This window comes from Arvicanthis niloticus, chromosome 4, assembly GCF_011762505.2.
Source record: "Arvicanthis niloticus isolate mArvNil1 chromosome 4, mArvNil1.pat.X, whole genome shotgun sequence".
Lineage (NCBI taxonomy): Eukaryota > Metazoa > Chordata > Mammalia > Rodentia > Muridae > Arvicanthis > Arvicanthis niloticus.
In genome coordinates, this window is record NC_047661.1 from 66,670,619 (window position 1) to 66,692,966 (window position 22,348).

The 22,348-nt window shown below is 47.9% G+C and overlaps 1 protein-coding gene across 5 annotated transcripts in view; it reads right to left on the minus strand.

The window, feature by feature from the left end:
* The window catches only part of Kirrel1 (kirre like nephrin family adhesion molecule 1), a 91,834-nt gene extending 71,118 nt beyond the window's left edge, over window positions 1-20,716 (minus strand). For 3 of the 5 annotated variants that reach the window (XM_076932621.1, XM_076932620.1, XM_034499739.2), the window contains exon 1: window positions 20,425-20,716. The gene's annotated coding sequence lies outside the window, so the exon portion shown is untranslated. The remainder of the gene's footprint in view (window positions 1-20,424) is intronic. The other 2 variants (XM_076932622.1, XM_034499741.2) reach the window with 1 other exon arrangement.
* Between the last annotated feature and the right edge of the window lie 1,632 nt (window positions 20,717-22,348).

Here is a 22,348-nt window from a genome sequence, read left to right on the forward strand (position 1 = left end):
AAGAGCCCTGCTACCCAAAGGCTAGGGCAAGCTTACCCTCCAGGAAGATTTTATTTTCTTTATTTTCTACCTTGTTCTGAGGAGCTGGGACTACAGGAGGGCGGAGGACTAGACAGGCATGGTTGTGGCTGGCACTCCTGGCTGCCTCTTTGAAGTTTTCTTAGTAAGCTATGGATGGGGAACGGACAGAAGGCAGCAGGCAGAAGTAGGCCAGATCTTAGGCCAGTCCCCTGACACATGCAGGACTAAAGAGCCCGCAGTGTGTTACTTAATTATCTGTAAATGGTTTTTGTTCCTGTCTTTAAACATTTACCTCTATTGAATAATCTTCCTCCTTCTACGTCCCCCCTTTTCAAGCTATCTCCTTTTCTTTGCTGTTGCTATGGCAACAACTCCAGGCATATAACTGCTCTCGGATTTTAAATAAAAGTTGAGACTTCTCTCTTTCCCTTCCCCCTCTTTTTTCCTCCTTTTTCATCTTTCTAGGGATGAGGCTTGTCTCGTTTCCTCTTCCCTTCACCTTCCTGGCTGGCTTCCATTTTCACACCCGGCTGTTTCTTTATCAAGTTCCATCACTTTCTCTTCGCATCAGCCTTCGGTCTAAGCCCTCTGTCTTTGGGCTTTCAAACTGCTCTTAACCTCCTGGTAGCCAGGACAGCAAGAGGAAGCATGAGGAGGCCCTGAGGAGGCATGGGGGCAAAGTAGGCATATCTAGGGAAAATAGGGGACCTGCTGACAGTCCAGGACCTGGGGAAGGGCCACCCTATGCTCTCTGGGGATCAGAACCTTCCTCTCTGGGCCTTAAACCCTCCAGAAGATATGGGCAGCAGGCTCCTTATATTGCCAATTACCGGACACCCAGAGAGGCCTTTCAGATCTGCACAGGGAAGGTAAAGCAGGCAGTCTGTGGAAAACTGGAGGAGGCAGTAGTTTTTTCTAGCATCTGCTGGTGGCCACTGAGAAGGGTAAGCAGGGCCAGGAGGGGGGGGCTATGGTGGAGCCTGCAGCTCTGGTCCCCACTCTGGAGCCTCTCTATTCTCCTTTATTTATATCATTCAGGGGTTGATGAAATCTTGGCTTTCAAACTGTACTCTTAAGGTACCCAAGGCCTGAGAGATGGCTCAGCAGACACTTCAGGAATGGGAGGGTGCCAGGTAAGAAGGCAAGATGAAGGCGAGCATCTGAAACTGTTGCTTGGCATCCCTAGGAGTCAGTTTTTGCCTGTTTAAAGCAGAAGTATAGTAGCTCTTCCAGTACCCCTTCTGAGAATCAGAGTCTCATTCACGAGATGCCCAGGACCTGTGCTTGTTACCTTCTCAACCCAAATCTTGGATGGAGAGATAAATCATGGCTTAAACAGGAAACTTACCATTTCCAAAATAGATGAGGGGGTAAAACATTTCCTCATTATCACGAACTTAAAACCTCTCCATTTTATAAAATATTGATCTAGGATATATGTGTGAAGAGAGGGAGAGACATGGCAATTTCAGAAACCCTACGACTGGGAAGTTCGGCCTTTTTCCTTTGGGCTCCTCCTGATGCAAGCTCAGGGGTCCTCAGGTAGGGGGCAACTTTGCTTCACAAGACACTTCTGGAAATGTCTGAAGGATCCTAGACTTCTGTCACACCTAGAGGGGGTAGCACTGGCTTTCAGTGTATAGAAAGCAGTGCAGGAAAGGACCTCCATCAACGATCAGCTATATACCCACTTAAGAAAGCCATTGTCACATTCTGAGCCCAAATTTCCTTACCTCTAAATTCATATTTTATACTAACACCCATTTCTGAGTGCTGATATCAGGCACTGGGGAATAGATAGACACAAGACCAAGACAAAGAAGGATCATGTCAACTATATTCTCTCTACTTTTGGGGTGGGGGTGGAGTAGGGGCAGTGAACTCATGATCTGGCTGGGGAAGGGGCTTGTATAAGAACACAGTCAGAACCTTAGGCACTCTGCACCATTGAATATTAAGATCCAATAAAATAATAAGACTGGCATAGACCACCCATGAAAGGCAAAATCATCTCAGAGACTGCACTGAGTTTATCTACATGATCTCAACTGTCACCCTGTGTTGACAGCATAATTCTGCACAGGTCACACTGAAAGGAGTTTCTGGATTTCACTCTAGCAGTCCAAATCCCATCTTCCTCTTTTTTTCCATAAATAAAAGGAGGACATATTTCTTCTGGATTATACACAATACCTGACAAGTTCTCCTTTGCTACTGGTCAACCTGAAGCCCCAAAAGAGCAAGCAGTTGTGTCTAGGTAGACAAGTGGATGAGAAAGCCATTTGTCTCATCCCCCATTCTAAGCCAACCTGGGCAATCTGATTCATTCAACCAGAGGGAGATGGCAATCAAAGGAAGAAGAAGAAGAAGAAGAAGAAGAAGAAGAAGAAGAAGAAGAAGAAGAAGAAGAAGAAGAAGAAGAAGAAGAAGAAGAAGAAGAAGAAGAAGAAGATGGTGGTGGTGGTGGAGGAGGAGGAGAAGAAGAAGGTAGAAGAGGAAAAGGAGGAGGAGAAGAAGGAGGAGAAGGTAGAAGAGGAAGAGGAGGAGGAGGAGGAGAAGGAGAAGAAAGAGGAGAAGGAGGAAGAGGAAGAGGATGGGAGGAGGAGGGGAGGGGAGAGGAGAGGAGACAAAGGACCAAAGACCCAAAAGTCAAAGTTTTAGGAAAGTGGGAGAAAGAATGGAAGAGAAGGGGAAACAGCTAGCTGGCAGCCATGAGCATATGGGGAGCTGTCTTCAGATATAGAGAGAACTTGATGGTCAGGTGGGCGGGCAGAGCGGAAGAAAGGAAGATGCTAAACACAGGAAAGGGGGACTAGGGAGAGAGATGGCTGCTGCCTGACGACTGGTGACCTCGAATGGGCATCACTGTGGGCCTGGTCACAAGATTTCCTGACTCACTCCATCACCTCATCCCCCTCTCCCCCACCCCTCCTCCTTTCTCTCCCCATCCCTCCCCCAACCACCAAAGTGATTTTCAAGCTTCCTTGATGTCATCTCACTGACCCCGAGGAAACCTAAGGCACGCGCGCGCGCGCGCGCACACACACACACACACACACACACACACACACACACACTCTCCAGAGGCCTCTACTGACTCATGCCTCTCCCATAGGCTGTCCTTGAGGGCCAGGTAGCGTCCCTTGAGCCTTCCCTCCCTACCATAGCAGGATCCACCCAGCCCCTTCAATGGGGCTCCACTTATCCAGCAATGAAAATGAAGAAAAGCTATGGCTCATGAAAGAGCCTGGAGTTTGCTGTTTGTTTTGTTTTGAACAACACATAATCCCAGCGCCTTGGGGAACTTGCAATTTGGCTGGAAAACTGAAAGGTCAGTACTTTAAAATGGAGAATCCTTAGCCTGTAAACAGATACATGGGAGGCCTAGTGAGGAAGGGTGGAGGCGAACTCCACACGGGGGCAGATGCCAGGTCCTGAGGGTCGAGGCAGAGAAGGACAAGAAGCCTCCCTCCATCCTCCATCAGGAAAGTTTTACTCCTTAGGGAGTCCTGCAAGTTGGAAGTAGATGGCCCTGGTTTTCATTTCTTCCCCTCCCCCACAGCTCAGCTCTGGTTGCCTCTGAGATGATTAAAACCAAAAGAATTTCAGTGTCTGGAGTTCACTCTTCACCACGGTGCCATTTGCTTCCTCTTCTCTCCTGCAGTTTTTTCCTCTTGGGAGAGCTGTTTGCTTCACTCCTTTCTTCTGGCTCTGAGATGACTCCCAGTACACACCAATTAACTTTGTTTTCATTTGGGGGGCGGAGGGGGTGTGTGAAGGGACAGGGGGTGGGGGTCTCAGACAAAGCGGAAAGAGAAAGGATGGGTGGAGGGACCTTGATCTTTCTGGTTAAAATTCCCAGAAAAAAGAAAAGAGCCGAAACAGCTTTCAGAGAAAGAAATCTGCCAAATGTTTATATTCCCACAAGACTGCAAAACCTTTTCATAGACCAAAGCTAAAGTTCAGAGAAAAGCCAGAGCACGCGTCTTCAGGGAGAAAATTTTATCAACATGAATACATAAGTACCCACACCCTTAGTGGGGTCGCCACATCCCACACAGGCCAAGGCATCTACCCCCAGCGCAGTATGGCAGTGTGTGTGTGTGTGTGTGTGTGTGTGTGTGTGTGTGTGTGTGTGCGCGCGCGCGTGTGTGCATGCAGTAATAGGTATTTATATACATCTGTATTTGCAGTGAGGGATGTATGAGTGTGGGTATATGTATGAGTGTGCCTGGAGTGTGCTTGGGGGAGTGTGAGATTAGACGTGTGGGGTGTGTATGTGTGTATAGGTATAAATGCATGCATGTATGTCTCTGTATGCTTATGTGTGTATGTGGGGGGTGCACATGCATACGTATTGGGGAGTCCCTGCACATCTTACTTGAAGCCCATATCAGATCTAAAAATGTATTAACATATCTGCTGCCTCTCTAGGTCCTGAGCAAAAACTGCTTCTCCTGGATCCCTAGCTGGCTCTCTCTGAGACTGATGGTTCTGACAGTGGCTCACAAGATAAAACAGAAGACCCAGGACCAGTCTTTGAAGAACTCCCACTGCATGGCTTTTGGAAAACTGTGCATCCACAAAGTGTCTTAGAGAATGAATGGTCTTCTTGGTTTATGCTAGGAAAATCCAAGTCACTAAGGTCATTCTATTAGGAGCACAGCGGGGCTAAAATCCCCGTGTGCACTCACAATTCAGCACTATTTCTACAGCGCCTCCAAATGTAGCTTTTCTTATTATAGTGCCCAGGAAGCTAGAAGCTGCAAGCCTTCTTCAACTGAAGAAGATAAGCTTTTTGCAATACAGGCCTTAATGCTTGAAGCTGATGCCCTCATACTCTGAGTGGGAGGCAGCCCCAGCCAAACAGCTTGATTTGTGAAGAGAGATGGAAAACCGCATGGAGACATAGTGGCCGAGCTGCCAGGGCTCTGCGTATTGGCACACACAGAAGTGGTGCTGAGGGAGACTCTTGATCCCACCCTCCAGCCAGGAACCGGAGAAGGCCCTCTCTTACCAGCTTTGTAAGAAGTGGAATAGGCCTTACTGCCCCTAGGCACAGGCTAGCTGCATCCTTTGGCAGTGACAATGGGACAAAGGGCAGCTTCCATTTGCTAACAGTGCCTTACTGTGCCAGAGACTCTACTTTAGAAGTTAAGCAAAGCAGTCTCAAAACTTTCAAGGTTTTTGTTTACCAAAAAGGAAACTGAGACTTGGAGAGGTCTTAATTCTGGCTAATAGCAATGAAGGAGAGACCCATGCATTTCATCCAAAGAACCAGGGGCGGCAGGCCTTTAGGATCCACTGAAGCCCAAGCCACAGAGACCTGTTTCTCAGGGTTCCTTTTGTTTTACTTTTTGGATTTGTTTTAAATAAACCTCATTATATAAAGGACTTGCAAATAAATAAAAACATCACACAGAAAAAATAACCAGGCTCAAAGTCTACCAATTTAATGAACGTATACATTTGGGTTGGGATTTGAAGCAGAAGCTGGGAAGTTTCTCATTACACTTTCAGGACCTAATATGGACTTGGCCACCACCAAAACCAAAAACAAAAAAGTGCACAACAGATTCAGAACAAGAAAAACATTCACTCTATATTCTCTTCCATAATCCATGCTCATCACCTGCCTTTCTCAACCTTACACTTCGTCTTTTTTGTCTCTCCAGTTATACTATGTCTGCATGAGTATTTGCTTATATGTATGCATAGATGTATGCATGCTTATGCAAGTGAGTGACCCCACTTAGATATTATACATCCAAAGTCCTCCATTCTCCTGCAAAGGTTTCTAACTTCATTTTTCTTGGAGGTTAAGTAGTATTTTATTTTTTTTATGGGTAACAATTTTTTATTGTCTGTTCATCTGTTTATGGGCAACTAGGTTGGGTGATATTCTCTGCTGTAGTGAATGAAGCAGCAGTAAGCATGAAGCCTGTTAAGGAACAAAATGAGGGCCAGACAGAGAACACATGACAGAGGCTTGTGTACCAGTCCACAGCCATGTTGGATTCACTAAGTAAACGTTTCTCCCATGTGCCTCTCAGATCCGCCATCTGAATGTGCATCCTTTATTCATCCCGGAATTAGACATGCAAGGAACACCTGCCGGTCAAGTAGTGGCCTTAGGTCTGGAGACTACTAGAGCACAAGCCACCCCTTCTCCCCTATGCTTTAACCCCGCTGGTCACAACTGGATTTAACTTGATGTCCCGTGGGCCAATTACTTGCTCTTCCCAAACTCAGCAGATCTCAGCCAAGATTCTTCTCATCTCTAAAATGGGGTAGTAAACATATTGTGACCCACATGGCACCGCCCCCAAGCAAAGACGATGGGAGGAGAATGCCTGGCCTTTCCCTCCATCTGGTTATACTACCGACTGGCCATTGGCTGTTCGTTCCCATAGCGCCAAACCTTAGGGCATGTCTTGCTTCTCACCTCTGGGTCCCCAGTCACAACCATACTGCTACCATCTCAACTGTGCCCGCTTTTCAAGGTGTGGACCCTTTACTCAGACTCCTCTACAGTGTCCCCCTAAGCTTTGTGACAATGTGCATCTCTTCTGCTGTGACCCCAAACAACTGAAGGAGCCTATGATACATAATTGAGTGAAGAAAGTCTATCATGAGAGGATGCCTTCCTGGGCACACTGGCAGGGCCCTGGTCCTGTGTTCCCCTCACTAATCCACATGTCCCTTCCCTGTTCCTTTCTTCACCTGTCTCACTGGCTGCCACCTCCCCCACATTCCTCCAGCATGTGTCTATCTGCTCTCCCCTCTCTCCCTCTTCCTTCCCACCCCCCTCCACGATGCTGCTGCAGGCTTGGAGCAGGAGGTTATGAAAATGAGCTTCGTGCCCAGGAGACTGTAATTATCTGCTAAGTGTGAAAGCCAGAGTGATTAATTAAGAGATAATAAAAAGAAAAGGAGGGTGAGAGGGGGGCCTCGCCACTTCGCTTTGATGATAGAACCTGAGGTGAGCCAAGCAATTAGGGGAATCTTTATCGAGAGTTAGCTGTAATCCACAAATTATTAAGCACCAAATGCTTCAGGAGAGCCATGCATTCTTGCCTAGTGACAGACAGAGGACAGCAGGATTAAGAGAGCTGAGAACACCCATCCAGGGACAGGGAGAGCTGAGCTAGAGACTGGGGCTAGCAGGGTTGCTGGAGGACAGCCACAGAGCCGGCTGTGCTCACTGTCCCAAGCCAGGCCACAGGCAATGTTTGTGGGACTCTAGGCCCTGGCTGTCTGGCCTTCCTATCCTTGAAAAAGGGAACCAGGTTGTCCTAGAGTTCACAGTACTCCTCTTCCCCAGAAGCCCTGCCCTTCCTCTTGAAGGACTGACATCCAATTGCATTCTTAAAGGAGCAGGGGTTGTTCACCACACACAGCTGTGGAGAAGTATATCACACAGGCTGCAGACTTCAGTAGTACACACTGTTCCTTTCTCAGCCTGGCCACTCAGAGAAAGATGAAGAGGTCCTCAAGCTATACCTACAATTAGTGGGAGGTGCTAGCTCTATGAACCTTATGCTTGCATGGGGCCACAGGTGACATGACCATACCACAGTGGTCAGGTCTCAGAGGTTCTAACTCCACAACCCTAATCAGGCAGACCTCCCTGGGCCTCAGCTTCTCCCACTAGACTCTCCTACCAGGTAGTCAGGCTCCTTTACCTCTCTCTCAAGTCCTGCCCTCTATCTCCTGTCCCAGCTGGATCCACTGTTCCTGGTTGTGTTTTCCCTCCAGGCCTCCCAGGGCTATCTTCCTAACTGGACATAACCCAATAAACTTATACTCAATAGACTTATACTGCTCGCATCAATAACATGGGAGTTCCACACAGGCAAAGTTGGGCTGAGGACACTCCTGATTTCAGGAGACCTGGCCACAAATGGGTCCACCCTGCCCGTGCCTTTCCAGGTTCTTTTCCCAGTAGCCAGGCTTTAGTAGTACACACAGTTTCTTTCTCAGCCTGGCCACTCAGAGGAAGATGAAGAGGCCCTCAAGCTATACCTACAGTTAGTGGGAGGTGCTAGCTCTATGAACCTTATGTTTCCAGCCCTGGCCAAAGACCCCATAGGGTAACAACCTCAGTCAGACCCTTAAAGAGAACTTCTTGGTGTCCATGGAGCCTGGAAGAGTCTTACCTCTGATCTCTTGGGTCTTGTTCCTGAATAAAGGGAGCATGCCATGAAATTTGATGAAATGAACTGTTGGAGAAAAATTATTTATCGAGATATTGAGACCTCTAATTATAGTTTCCCGTGCAGGAACAGGAAAGATTCAGGTTGGACACAAAGAACTTCTTATTTGTTATTGTCAGGCAGAGAAAGAAAGAACAGACAATGCTAATAAAATTCCTTTCTCTTCAAAAAAGGGCCAAACACTGATTTCCAAATTCAATCAGTCCAGCCTCAAGAGAGGCATCTTGGGAATCCAAAGACAGTGTTCTCAGAGGATCACCATTGTTTCGAATTCTTGACCTCAAGTTCTTTTTGTCCCAGAAAGCCAAACATGATGGCTCTCCTCTCCTTATTTCTTGCAGTCTCCCTAGGCTGATTCCGCTAGTTACCCTTGCACTTGCTGAGAACTGCATGAACTTGTTTTCTGGGGTATAGGAAGAAGGGAAAGAACCAATGGGGTGTCAGTCTGCTAGTAGACAGGACTCTTCCACAAAGGCAGTGAGAGGCCCAACAGTGGTGGTGGCACATGCCTGTAATCCCACACTCAGGGGGCAGAGGCAGGCGGATCTCTTTGATTCAAGACCAGTCTGGTCTACAGGGCGAGAGTTTCGGGACAACTAGGACTACACGGAGAAACACTGTCTCCAATGCAAAAAGAAGCCAGGAGACAATTGAGTGGGGTCTGTAGGTTGAGCATCTCTTATGTAGGAGTGAGAAACTGGCCTGTTGAGAGATGGTACCCACTGCTACCCTACAACCATATCCAGGTAAGCCATAGCCTCTCTTCCTTCTCAATCACACACCTTGTTCGCAAATCCAGTGTTTGAGCTAAAGCCAATAAGGGTCAAGGTTATAGCTAGAAGCTCTGTCAAAATGTTTCTCTCAAACCTCCATGATGAATCATGAAAACTTTAAAAAAAAAAAAAAAAGAGTGGAAATGACTGCTCAGGCCTGGGAGAGTTTCCAGCAATGTGCAGTCTGGGGCTTTCAACTCTGAAGCAGGAAGTATGGGAAGATCTGGCAAGGAGGTGGGGCTGGAGTTGGGCAGGTGGCAGGGAAAGCCTGAGGGGTCAGCCTCAGGGATAAGGAAGCTCCCACTTCTGCCTTCCTGAAACTAACACATCAATGCCTTTAAATCAGCTTCAGATCCAAACTGTTTTTTCTCTTGATTCCCCTTAGAAGAGAGTCAAAAGCATCCTCCCTCTCACACCTCAACAGGTCCTGCAGCAGCAACACCACCAGGGAATCTCTTGCCAATACAGAATCTGTTCCCAGTGTTCTTCAAAGCGTGAGACTTTTTGTCCTAACACAAAGAGCTGATGCTTCTGCAGAGATGGCTTTTGAAGTAAATACTCAATCTTACCATCCGGCAATGGCTCTTCTAAGATGCAGATTACCTAGAAGTATGTGGATAACAATTCCCATTTTTAAAAATGAGGAAACCATGACTTACAAAGGGTAAAAGACCACTCAGTCTCCAGACACAGAACACAGACTGAATTCTAAAGCAGGGTCCCACTTGGTGGGCTGAAACCTCAGAGTACAAAGCGCAGGAGTCATATCATTGGTTGCCTCCCCTGCTCGCCCACTCAGCACCACTAATGCATTTGGCTCATCACAACACCTCTCTCGCTCTATCCCCCTCCTCAGATTTGTCTTTCACTGTGAACCCTAAAAAAATCAAGCACTGTGCATTGCTAAAAAGGTTTAATAAGCACCAGATCCTTCTGCTTCAGACATCATTTCACTCAATTGCCACAATCACTGTGGGAGGCAGGAACAACCATCTGCACTTTATAGCCGAGGAACCCAAGGCTCTAAGGAGCACACAGTGGCAACTCTGGCAAAGAGGCTAATACTCCTATAGTCTCCTGGTGGGGGGGGGGGGGGGAGTGGTGGTTCTAGGAGGCTCATGGTTACCTGTTTTTACAGAGTAAGCAGTGTTACATCATGACCCAAGAGTGAAACTGAAAGTGTGTGCAACACCCTCAGACGCAAATATTACCAACTTTTTCATGTCCTGCATAAACGGAGCACAACAGTGGTACAGACAGTCCAAAAGTCATTTCTACTTGCCTGGGTCATATACCATAATTATTTTGCAAAAGTGGGTATTTCTTTTTAGTTATCTCTGGCTCACGCTAGCATTAAAATGAGATTGCACTCTCACTCCATGAACTGACCAGAGACAAAAGATGTCCCCAGGTGTGTGCAGGGAGAGAGAAGCATCAGGCCAGCATCATCCACAAAGTAGGCACCGGCACTGACACTACACTGAGTGTTGCTCATTTCTGTCAGCATAGCCCCAGTGAATGTGGAAGGCAGGGCCTTTGTGGGGACTCTGGAGACCCCTATCCCACAAGGCAGTCAAGCTGGCAGATTTCCTGAAGGAGTTGGGAGTAGAGCTAGGACAAAGTCACAGAGCAGTGGGTGAGATCCTGGGGCTGGAGATCATAGCAAAGGAATCCCATGGTCTAGGCAGCAAGTCCTCAGTTGCTTAAAAATGAAGATGAAAAAAACTTCCATTTTTGCTAAGAGCAGCCAGCATGCCCAGCCCTGGGGTTTCCATGCTTAGAAAATGCCTTCTCCTGCTCTATTCTGTTTTCAGTCTCTCTGGCCATCTCTTCCTTCCCTATAATAAGCTCCCAGTTAAATGAACAGAATGGGATGAAACAGTTAAAAGGACCTCATGGCGGGGCAATGTTGGGTAATGGAGCATGCGGGGCCCCAGGCTGTGAATGGAGAATTCGGGGAGGGGGGATAATAATAAACCTCAGTCGAGCTGATTAGGAGAAAGTTAATTTAGAAATCAGCTCTGCTGGGCAGGAGCGGGGGCTGGGGAGAGGAGAGTGGACACAAGAGGTTGGGAGACTTGGGGAAAGGGTGTTTTCCCGTAAACTGCCTTTGTTCTTACAAATCAAAATCCTCAGGCAGAAGGAAGACTCAGTCCCGGGGATTCCTTGGCTCCTTCCATCTGGAGCAGGGGCACAAAGACTATCCAGAGCCAGGACATCTTGCTGCCCAGCACTCCAGCACAGCTGCAGGCACGGCGAGCGGTACAGCCATTTCCTCCCATGGACTCCCCGCTTCAAGCATCCACCAGGAAAGTCAGACTCCCAAACATTTTTCACATATTTCTCTTGCAACCTCTGCTTTACAGGACTGTCTGTGTTTATAGATGCACCTCCCACGGCAGGCTCAGAGTGCCTCAAGGATGAGGACTAAATCTCACCTTTTAATCCCCAGGCCTAGGATCACCACACACACACACACACACACACACACACACACACACACACACACACCAGCTAGTGCTTCTTTCCTCCCTCTCCTTGCCAGGGCCCCTCTGAGGAGGTTCCCACTGAAATCCTACAGCTCACCTCCTTGCTGAGGCCCTAAGAAATTCTAAGAAGCTCTACCCCTAAGTAAGGAAAGCTAGGGCTGCAGACATAGTCTGAGACTGACCATGAAAGTCTAAACCTGGTGTTTCTCTCAACTCTGGATAGTATAGACTATGCCCAGGCTCAGAGTGGACAAGGACAAATGGCTCTGATTCACTCAACTCCAGGTAAGGAGGCCCTTCTCACTGCCTTCTCTCTGCTGAACCCTGCTTCCAGGGAGCCTTATCATATGCCAGAGGACTCTCAGAGAGCACCCCCAATTCCCAGTCTCCAAACTCAGGTCACAGATTGGGGACTTCAATGACACTCTCATAATGGTTTCTGTTCACTTTCACCTAGCCAAATTGATCTTTATTTCATTTGCACATTTTATTTTATTACTTTTTATTTTACCATAGGGGCTACAAATCTACACAACAGCTCTACCAGGTTAGGAGTTTAGAGGAGGGAAGATCTGACAGAGAGAGATAAAGACCATGACTTGTTTTCTACACACTCTTTGTTTAAAAATCAGAAGACCCAAGACAAAAAGAGGCAGAGGTGGATGCTTTTAGAGTCTGCAGCCTACCTGAGCTACAAGGCGAGATGTATCAAAAGAATGAAGCAGTCAGCAGTGGTGGCACCTGCCTTTAATCCCACCACTCTGGAGGCAGAGGCAGGCAGATCTGTGAGTTTGAGACCAGCCCAGTCTAGCTACAGAGAAACCCTGTCTCAAAAAAACAAAACAACCAACCACACAACAAAAACAATAACAACAACAACAACAAAAAAAAAAAAAAAAACAAAGAAAGAAAGAAAGAAAAGAAAAGAAAAGAAAGAAAAGAAGAAAACCCAGAATTAGCTAGCTTCAGGTCTGTCTTTGAACCATCTAAGCCTCAGGTCTTTGACAGCATCTCAGCTGGAGCTCATCTCAGCATATCTGCCTCTTCCCAGACTAAATTCTTCATTCCCTCAATCTCACTCCAAAGTCTTACTGCATCTGCCTGTCTGACAGCCACACACCTTGACTAGGGAAGCTGGGTCTGTGGGTGTTCTTTCTCTGCCTGCTACATACATATCCATCTCTAACTCGAAGACCACTTCTCCCAGGGAGCTATCCTGATCACTGTCGCCCATAGCAAACTCCTCTCTGCTGAATGCTCCAGCTCTGGCCTTCATACTACTACAACAGCCCCTTAATATCAACCTACACACACACACACACACACACACAGAGAGAGAGAGAGAGAGAGAGAGAGAGAGAGAGAGAGAGAGAGAGAGTCAGGAGAGAGAGAGAGTCAGTCAGTCAGTGAGTGTGTGTGTGTTTGGGGGTTTTAGTTTCTTGGAAAGAAGGAACTACATATTGTAATTTTTAATTATTCCACATAATGTGTACCCATTTTCCAAATAATTATACTAGTTTTTTTTTAAAAGTTGTTCCCATTTTGTGGAAGAAGAAACTGAGGCCAATGGCATTGAATAATTTCACATAAAAGATAAAGACCTTTAGGAGTAGAGATAGTATCCTACTCATCTTGCAGTGCTCTCTCACAGTATGGTTCTGTTCGTAGTGCTGAAGGTTGAGCTCAGGGGGGGCTTGCACATTAGCATGTGCTCAACCACTAGGCTTCATACCGGTCCCATGATGATGCTTGGGGCCAGTGAGAAAAGACCTACACCTAAGGAAGCACAAGATTCCGTCACCTAACAATAGACTCGTACTAGGTACAAATCCATGTTGTGATGTTGACCCAGCTGAGGAAAGCACCTACTGATACATCTCTCTGAAGGCCTTGCCACCATTATTCCATACATGGCTATACAGTTCTGATCATTAAGCCATGCATGACTGAACATTTCTGGTGAGGGAAAGAACTAATTCTGCATTTTCTCCACAGCCTCCAGTTAGGATATACGCCTCAGATTGCCTCAGAAGGAAATGCAGGTCAGAGAGAACAAGCAATCCTGTACTAAAGAAGAATTTATTATTCTTAAGCCAAGTTAGGGAGCTGGGGAAAGAGATAACACACGTAGAATAGCTTCCTGAAATAGCCCCGCTGGGCCTTGAGTGCTACATGAGACTCAGAATTCTGCTATCCCTTCTCTGATTCAAAACGTAGGCCCCATGGCATTCTGGGAGATTCTGACAGCACCTTCCCAGGGCTCAGACCCAGAGGTAGCAGTATTATCTCCTGAAAAACTAATGGCATTTGCTAGAGATTTCTAGCCCAGATTTAAGAGCCTCCATCTTGAAGAGGGTGGCTGGTTGCAGGGTCCATTTATTTCAATACCATCCCAATTTTGTCGAATGGGTTTGAGAAGGGCAGAGACAGATGAGCACTGCAGTCCCCAGAGAGGAGCGAGGTTAATAAAAGTTGCTGAAGAAATTAAATGTGTAGGAAGGAGAAACTGGGAGCCCCTTCCACATGGGAGAAGCTGATAGACAGAGGGAGAGTAGAATAGAAAGAAAAATGATCTTCAGAGGCACCTAGGAGCTGCAGAAGCTTTCATCCTGGGTGCCGTAAGAACTCAATCAAGTTCACACTGTCTGAAAATCAAGGATGGAAAGTTGAAGAGAGCTAGGGATGAAAGATGCAGAGAGGCCAGAGTCAGGGAGCAGGGAACTCAAGAGCTCCAGCTTTCCCAGCCTGGCAGCGTACACATGTGATACAGAACACGCAACACAAGGAGAATAGTGCTCTCCAAGAGTCAGGAGGGCTGCTGCAGCCGCCAAGAAAAATGATGGACTAGAAACGCTTCCACACCAACCTTGCTGTGGTGAAGGGAAGGGCCAGGACAGCTACAGATGTTTCTGTCCAGATGTGCCTGGAGCAGAGCAGTGTATGCTCATGTAACATGGGACCACACCTATAGTCTTGCATGTGTCAACATTACTAAAAAGGCCAATGCCCACAGCCTTCAGGAGTGTCTTTCTGGGACTATCCTCACATCACTGTCTGTTTCTCATTCTGACTCTGCCACAGGCTGTGCCCTATTGGACAATGTGTTTAATTTATTTAGGCCTCTGCTTGTCCATCTATAAAATGGAATAACACCTAATATTACTATTCCATGCTAAACACAGAGTAGCCCTTCCCCAGGCATGCATGGCTTCCTTCTCCACTCTGAGAGCCATTCTGCAGCTAGGCTCCTAGGAGTGTCTACTCCCTGGTCTCACATTTCAAGATCAAGAACACAGCAACCTCTTTCTCCTCCTCCACCAAAACCCCCAGCCTTTTCCAGGTCAAAACCTCCTCTGAGAGACTGCCAGATTGACTGGCCTGGAGCCCTGGGAAGAGCTGGAGAGCAAACGGAAGGCAGGAGGGTGCAGCTCTGTCAGATGCTCACAGAGTAGCTTCCCTGCCTTCAGAGGGGAACATGGCCCAGAAGCTGGGGAGATTAAGGAATGTACCTCCTTCCCAGCCACTTCCCCCATCTCAGCTCGCAGCCTTTCACAAGCCATCTAACTTCTCTGGAACTCCATTTTCTCCTCTACTAAATGGAAAAATAACAATGATCCTGCCTATATCACATGATAATCTATCAAATGTTATGGCACATGTGACAGCTACTAAAATCTGAAAGCATTACATAGTTACAAAGCTAGAAGACAGACAGGGAAGACAGGAAGGAGTGGGGGGCTAGGCTTATAGCTCATTGGTGAAGCACTTGCCTAGCCCTGGGCTTGATTCCATCACACAACCCTCCACCCTATTCCCCACCTCCACCACCCCCCCCCCAAACACACAAACATAAGAGGAAACACACCTGAAAACATAAGAGGAAAGAGACTGGGGCAATGCAAACCTCTTTTTTGACAGGTATTAATATTTTGCTCCCACTGCTGTATGATGATATCAAACCCAGGGTAACTAAGGGTGGCCTAGCATTCCTAGCTGCAAAACTACAGATAATTATGCAGCCAATCTCAGAGGACTGTTGCATGGAACAAGACAGCAGGCCTAGGTTCTCCTCCCATCTAATAGAGGTTGCCAACACAGATAAGTTTTGTGGAGACATAAAAGGGCTTGGATCAGGGTGTTAACACTCTGGAGATGGCCCTCAGCGAGTTGTTTAACCTCTCAATTTTGGTTTTCTTATCTATGAAATGGCAGGAACATCAATTTTGAAAAGCACACAGCAGGAACTCAGAGAAAGGTAATGCTGATACCTTGGTATGTTGCTGACCTCCCATGATCCCTTTCAGGACCTGAGGCCAGGCAGATCCCTAGGGAACTGGCTGAATGGCAAAGCTGAGCCCCTTCCAGGTGAGCTGAACAAGACACCTAAGTTCTCAGCCTCTACGGCTGGTTTGGAGGCTAAGGGTGAGAGGCACAGGCTCTCCCCACACTCAGCCCTTGCATGATCCTACAACACTACAGAGTCAGCTTGGAGGGGAACAGGGGGAAAGCTCCCATGTATAAATCCATGGATTAGAAAGGCTAGGTTTTATCTAAGAAACAAACAAGGGTATAAATCCTGTTTGGCAAGTAAAGCCTTTTAAAGAAATAACCAGCAGAATCATAAAGAAAGAGTAACCCAAAACTATAAGGCAGAATCTCAAAATAAAAGACTGTTTTTAAATGTTTAAATGCTATTATTACCTTAACAATCTTTTTCTCCCCTCCGACTCTACCATGGACCAGAGGTGGGAGTGGGGGAAGAGATCCTGACCCAGACTTGTGTCAGTCCCTGCTAGCTGAGAGGTCTCTGGTGAAGGAGAATAGTGTAGGTTTTGAATCAGCTGGTTTCTATCACTGCCTACCTTATATAGCTGAACCTCAGTTTCTCATCTAGGAAAAAAGGAATTAATTACCCAGCCTATCTCAGGGGACTGTTGTACAGCTTAAGTTAATATGCATTTAAAGTCATTAACATGAGAGCTCGCTAAATGATCTGTGTTAGTTCTCACACTGAAACACCCCACCTTCTCATTTCACACAAAAGCTCAAACTTTTCCTCTTTGTCCTCCCCTCAGGTCTCTCCTGCAGACATTTCTGAGGGCACCAACCAGGGAGAAAGCTGAATTGTGTGTCTTTTAGGTAGATCTACCCCCACCCCCACCCCCAGGTTCTCTCTATGAGAGAGGCAAAGCACTGGCTGACTGAAGCAGAGGGCATGGAACTGGAAAGCAAAGAGAACCATAAGCAGAAAGATAAGAGGGGGCAGCCTTCTCAACATCTGTCCACATGTGCTCAGACACACTCCTAACACAGTCACCAAACATGTCTGTGCAAGAAAACACCCATGCACTTTTCTTAGATTAATGTTAATAATCCATGGATTAAAACACACACACACACACATAATCACAATCCCCACTTTACATATAAGCAAACTGAGGCACCCCCAGAGCCTATAACCACCTTATAACCTATAACGTGGAGGAGCTGGATGTAAGTCTCTGATTTTGTCTATTTATTTATTCATCTATATATTTATTTACTGGGGACTTAGACTTCACCTTGACTGGTCTGAAACTTGGTATATGTAGTCCAAAGTGGCCTTGAACTCACAGCCTCAGCCTCTTGAATACTAGGATTTCAAGCATACCAGACTGAGACTGTGATGTCATCACCATTTGCTATGCTCTCTCTCCCTTCTGCAGTGAAGATCACTCATCAGTTGGATATTAAGGGGCATTGACTATATGCATAGCACTGTGCCCATACTGAAGCATAAGAGAGAAGTGAAGACTGAGTCCCAAGGGATCTCGAAGGAGGCTTCCTCAAAATGCAGTTCTCTGCAAGCACTGGGTAAGGCGGCAGCTTCATCATCAGACCCCACTAGAAAGGCAAAGGGGATGGGGGGGTATGGAGACCAGCAGCCACCCAGTGGTAATAAGGAGCAAAGGTTGGAAGAACTGGATGCCACCTCCTTCCTGCCCTGCCTGGGTGTTGCGGATGCGTGCCTGTGACACCCAGTACATGCTTCATGTCTCCCTTTGCGTTCCAGTAGAGAGCTGAAGATGGAGTCCAATAAAAGTCAAGGGAGATCTGATAGCTTGGTTTCTGCCCCCCCCCCCCCCCCACATCTACCCCAGCTCAATACCCAGCTTTGGGCAGAAGTAGGACATTCAGAGTGTGTGGCATGCATATGTGTGCAGAACAGAGCTGTGGAATCCCGGCTCGCTGTTCTCTGCCAGGATCTAACTGTGCACAGGGAGCTAAACGCTGGAAACATAGGAGGCCCTTGGGCCTCTTTGTTTTACCCCTTAGTCTCCTTGGAGCAAAGGCAGAACAGACAGGAGGAGCTTGGGGTGAGGGGGTGCCAGAGGATGAGATTTTCCTCCTATAGCCAGAGCCACCAGCCTCAGGAGGCAGCTCCCACAGGAGCCATCCTGTCATCCCACATTGCTCTGATTAACTACAATCCTTCCTTTTCAATTTCTCCTCCCTGAGACTAGGGAGGGAGAAAAATCTCCTAGAAAATGAATAAATATTTCAATTTTCAGCGCAATCAGTCTGGGGAGCTGGGGTGAGATGGACGAGGCAGCGGGGGAGGGGAGAGATAATGGTTTTCATTTAGATAAGATACAGAAAATTATTTAGTAAAAAATGAAGATAGATGAAGCCCATCGAAAGTCTTTAGAACACGGTTTTTATTTCTCAGTGAAGCCGAATCTCCCCTTCCTAGCCCTTCTCTGTTCTCAGTTTTGCTGCTCCTCAGACTACCTCTCCTCTTCCTCACTTCCCACTACCATCCCTCCGCCTCCAGCTCACAGCCAACCCCACTGTGTACTCTCTTCCTGCCTCAGCCTTAGCTTGTCAGTGTCCCCAGGTCCCCATTTCGCCCCTAAAGGTCTCCTCCCCAACCCTTTGCTGAGTGTCTATTCTGACTCCCCTCTCCCTTTCCCTTTGCTTTCCTCCCCAACAGCCCCCCCACCCCCCCAAACACACATCTGCACTCTTTTGCAGTTCTTACTTTCACCTCTGATACAGTTAAGTAGGCTGGATTTCAGTTGCCTTTCCCTAGCCACACCCACCCACAATGATGGACAGGTACATGGCAAGCATTTTTTTCTGACCTCCAGTCAGTCGGGATTCAAGCTACATGTCTCTCCTGTTTGCTAACTGCTCCTGTTTCTTAAAGCTCATTTTATTTGGTTGGAATATGAGGGTTACAAGAGAGGGGCAGATAGATGCCTGCTTCTGACACCTATCAGAACTGACACAGCTGCCCCTCACCCACCACGATCTTCCCCTCCCCCTATCCAGCAACCTGGCTTGAACAAAGTCAGAACTTAACTTATCTTCCCAACTTTCTGCCAAGTGGCCAACCTGAGGCCAGGCCTTCTTTTCTCCCTCCCCCTAACTATTCCTGCTCTCATACAGGGGATGTGTACCTTCTCATGTTCTAAGAGGGTGCTAGGGCTCCAGGGAAGGAAAGGGAATCAAGACCTCTAAACTAAGCCAGGCTTTGCCTTCAGAGCTGGAGGAGAAGGCTAGCAAAGAGAGGAGGGGTCCAGTGGAACACCCCACCCCCTACACACACACACACACACACACACACACACACACACACACACACCATTCAGGAGAGGAAGAGAGCTGGCCAATGCCTGAGGCGCTTTCCATTCTGCGGCTTCCCTCTTTCCAAATCACTCACCCACCCCAGTGAGAGACCACCTCCTCCATTTTGAAGACTGTACATTTCTGTAGGCGCCTGCCTATAAGAATGTCTGCCCAAGTTTCTTTGTTTGCTCCATGGCTGGGGTATGTGGAAGCAATTCTGTGTGAGTGGATGTTATATCCTTTGAATGTAGCAGACATATATGTACAGTTTAAGTTTGATACCAGGGTATAACTAGGCAAGTGTATGTCAGCTTAGAAGAAGAATCTTCCTTCTTCAGAGGTGTCTGTCAATCAGTGTCTTTGTGTGTGTGTGTGTCTCCGTGTGGGGGATGTTTGTGGGGGATGTCTCCTTAGGTGAGTAGTCAGTCTCAAATGTCTCTGTTGGAAGCTATCTGTGTGTCAATTTCTGTGTTCCAGTTCGGGGGAGGGGCTCAACAATATTAACTCTTCCTTGGAGTCAGTCTCAGGAGGCGAGACCCTTCTCCAGCAGACCCCAGGCCTGGCTGGGGTTCCTTCACGTGCATCCATCCAAGTGTACCTGAATATCTCTCTCTCTCAATCTCTCTCTCTCTCTCTCTCTCTCTCTCTCTCTCTCTCTCTCTCTCTCTCTCTCTCTCTCTCTCTCTCTCTCTCTCTCTCTCTCTCTCTCGCTCTTCATTCCAGCTCTGCCCAGCTAGTTCCAAAGGAGCCTCAGAAATCTGCACTTTCCTGACCCGAAGTGAGTGCGTGGCTCAGTCAACTCCCCTTCTCCTGACGAACCCAAACAACCCTGGTATCTGGACTTCTGCGTCTCACCCACAGCCTCCAGGGCGGGGGACCGAATACAGTCTTCCTTTAAGGGGCAGCCCCAAGCAGTATGCAGCCGCACTTCAGATGAAGGTGACTGTAGGCTGGATTAGGGTAGCAGGATCCCTCAGCCTCATCTTAGAGAGCCTGCGTCTGTGCTTTCTACGCACTCCACCCCCAAATCTGAAATCTCATCTCCTCCCAGCCTTTCTCTTGGCCAGGACCCAGTAGTCCGGCCCTGGGCCCAGGAGGTGGAGGGATGGAGGGAGGACTGCCAGGAACTGGAGGAAAGACTTTGAGCACTCCGGTCCCTTTTCTACTCGGATCTGGGCTTTTGCGACCTAAGTTCTCTGTTCTCCCGCGCAGCCAGAGGAAGCAAGTTGGGCCGCTTCACCAAGAACTCCTCGGTGTTCTCTGGGTAACTCCGCGCCCTCTCCCTGGACTCCCCAGCCCGGGGCTGGGGCTTACCTTGTGAGAAAGTGTTGAAGAGAGTGAAGATCCAGATGAGGAGGCTCTGCATGCTGTCTGCCCACCGCTGGGCCCGAGTCGGCGCGATCGGGGCTGCCGCCGGCTCTCTCTCCTCCCTCCCGCCCTTGCACACAAGGCGCACACTCGCTTGCCGCTCTAGCCGCGGGCCCGCTCCCCTGGCCCCTCCTCTCGTCCCGCGCCCCCTAATAATTTCTGCCCTCCGGCTTTATCTCTCAGGGCCTCTCTCAACCTCCGCGCGGCTCTCTCTCGCTCTCTCCCTCTCTTCCCTCCCCGGCTCCCTCCCTCTCTTCCTGACGTCTGCTCTCCCTCCGACGGCGCCTCCCTCCACTGCCCTCCCCTGGTCCCCCAACGCGCGCGCACACACACACACACACACACACACGCTCGCTGGAACCGAGATGGGAGGAGAGCAAAGAGAAAGGAATTGAGGGCAGAGGCAAGGGGTGGGGAGGGGTGGGGAGAACTCGGCGTCGCAGGCTCTGGAGCAAGGACCGCTGGGTCCTGGCCCACCCGTGCTTGGTGCAAGACCTACTTTTGCCCCCAGTGGTGTAACTGAGCCGGGTATGGGGTGGCAGCCAGGACTGAGGGCGAACCTTCATCAATTTGGGTGACTGTGTTAGGAGAGGTGTGCGTCTTGGGAAGGGGGTAAAAGCTTTAAAATCTCTTTTTCGGTTTAATTCCAAACCCCAAAATCTAACCCTAGATGCCTAAATTAAGAATTCTCAATTAACTCGATAATGTTGGAGGGGGAGAAGCTCTCCTCGCAGACAAATCTCAGACTGGAGAAATCTTGACTCTGTCTCTGAGTCCCTTCTGAGGGCTTCAGCCGGCCACATTGAGGCCCGCCTCAGCCCTGGAGTCTGGAGCAGCCACGAAGAGGCGCAGTTAACTCTTCCTTTGTTCATCCCAGACATCTATCTATCCTGAGAGAAAGCCAACGAACTCGGTGGCTTTCTCTTGTGCATCCCTGAAGGCTTGCCACAGAAGGCAGCCACCGAAAGATCTCTAAACACTCAGAAACTTGAGGTGCACTGGGGTGAAGAAGTGCATAATCGAAGTAGAAGTGCATTCTGAGGGTGCTCCTGTCCAGAGCCCAATGTAGTCACCTCTTTCCCCAATACCTAAATAAATCCTTCTGCTCACTGGGCTGCTGAGTGAGTGTGGGAGAAATAATAGAGAAGTCACAGGAATTGCACGACTTTCCAGCTATGCCGATCTGAAGGTCTCCACCGCTTCCTTCTCAGATTCTAGATCTCCTGAGTCCCTAAAAGCTCCTGGCCAAGATAGCTTGATCTTCAGGTCTGGAACTATGACATACAACTCTAGTGCCCTCTGCTGATATGAGATGGCCACAGTTCCTGCAAAAATCTTGACAAGTTGAGTGGGCTAAACACAATCTCACACAACTAGAGGACACAGAAACACGGTCAAAACCAACCAAACAAACAAAAAACAAACCATAAGTTCATACTCAAAAGCATAATATATAGGGACTCAGAGATCTCTTTCTGTTAGAAAATACTTGCAAACATAGACAAAACCACAATTTTAAGATGGGAATGTCTAATCCAGAGATTAAGAATGCCAGCCCACGTGGAGACAAGCACCCATACAAACACATGCACTTGGAGTTTTTAGTTTATTCACTCATCAACTGGTCATTCAACAGATACTGCTTTGGTACTTGATATGGTCCAGTCACAAACCAGTCAGAATATAAATAAATAAATAAATAAATAAATAAATAAATAAATAAATCTGAGTATAGTGGTGCATGTCTATAAGGCTAGCTCAGAAGACAATGATGGAGAATTGGCTGGGCATCATGGCTCACACCTTTAATCCCAGCACTTGGGAAGTAGGAGGTGGGCTTATCTCTGTGAGTGAGTGAAGGCCAACCCAG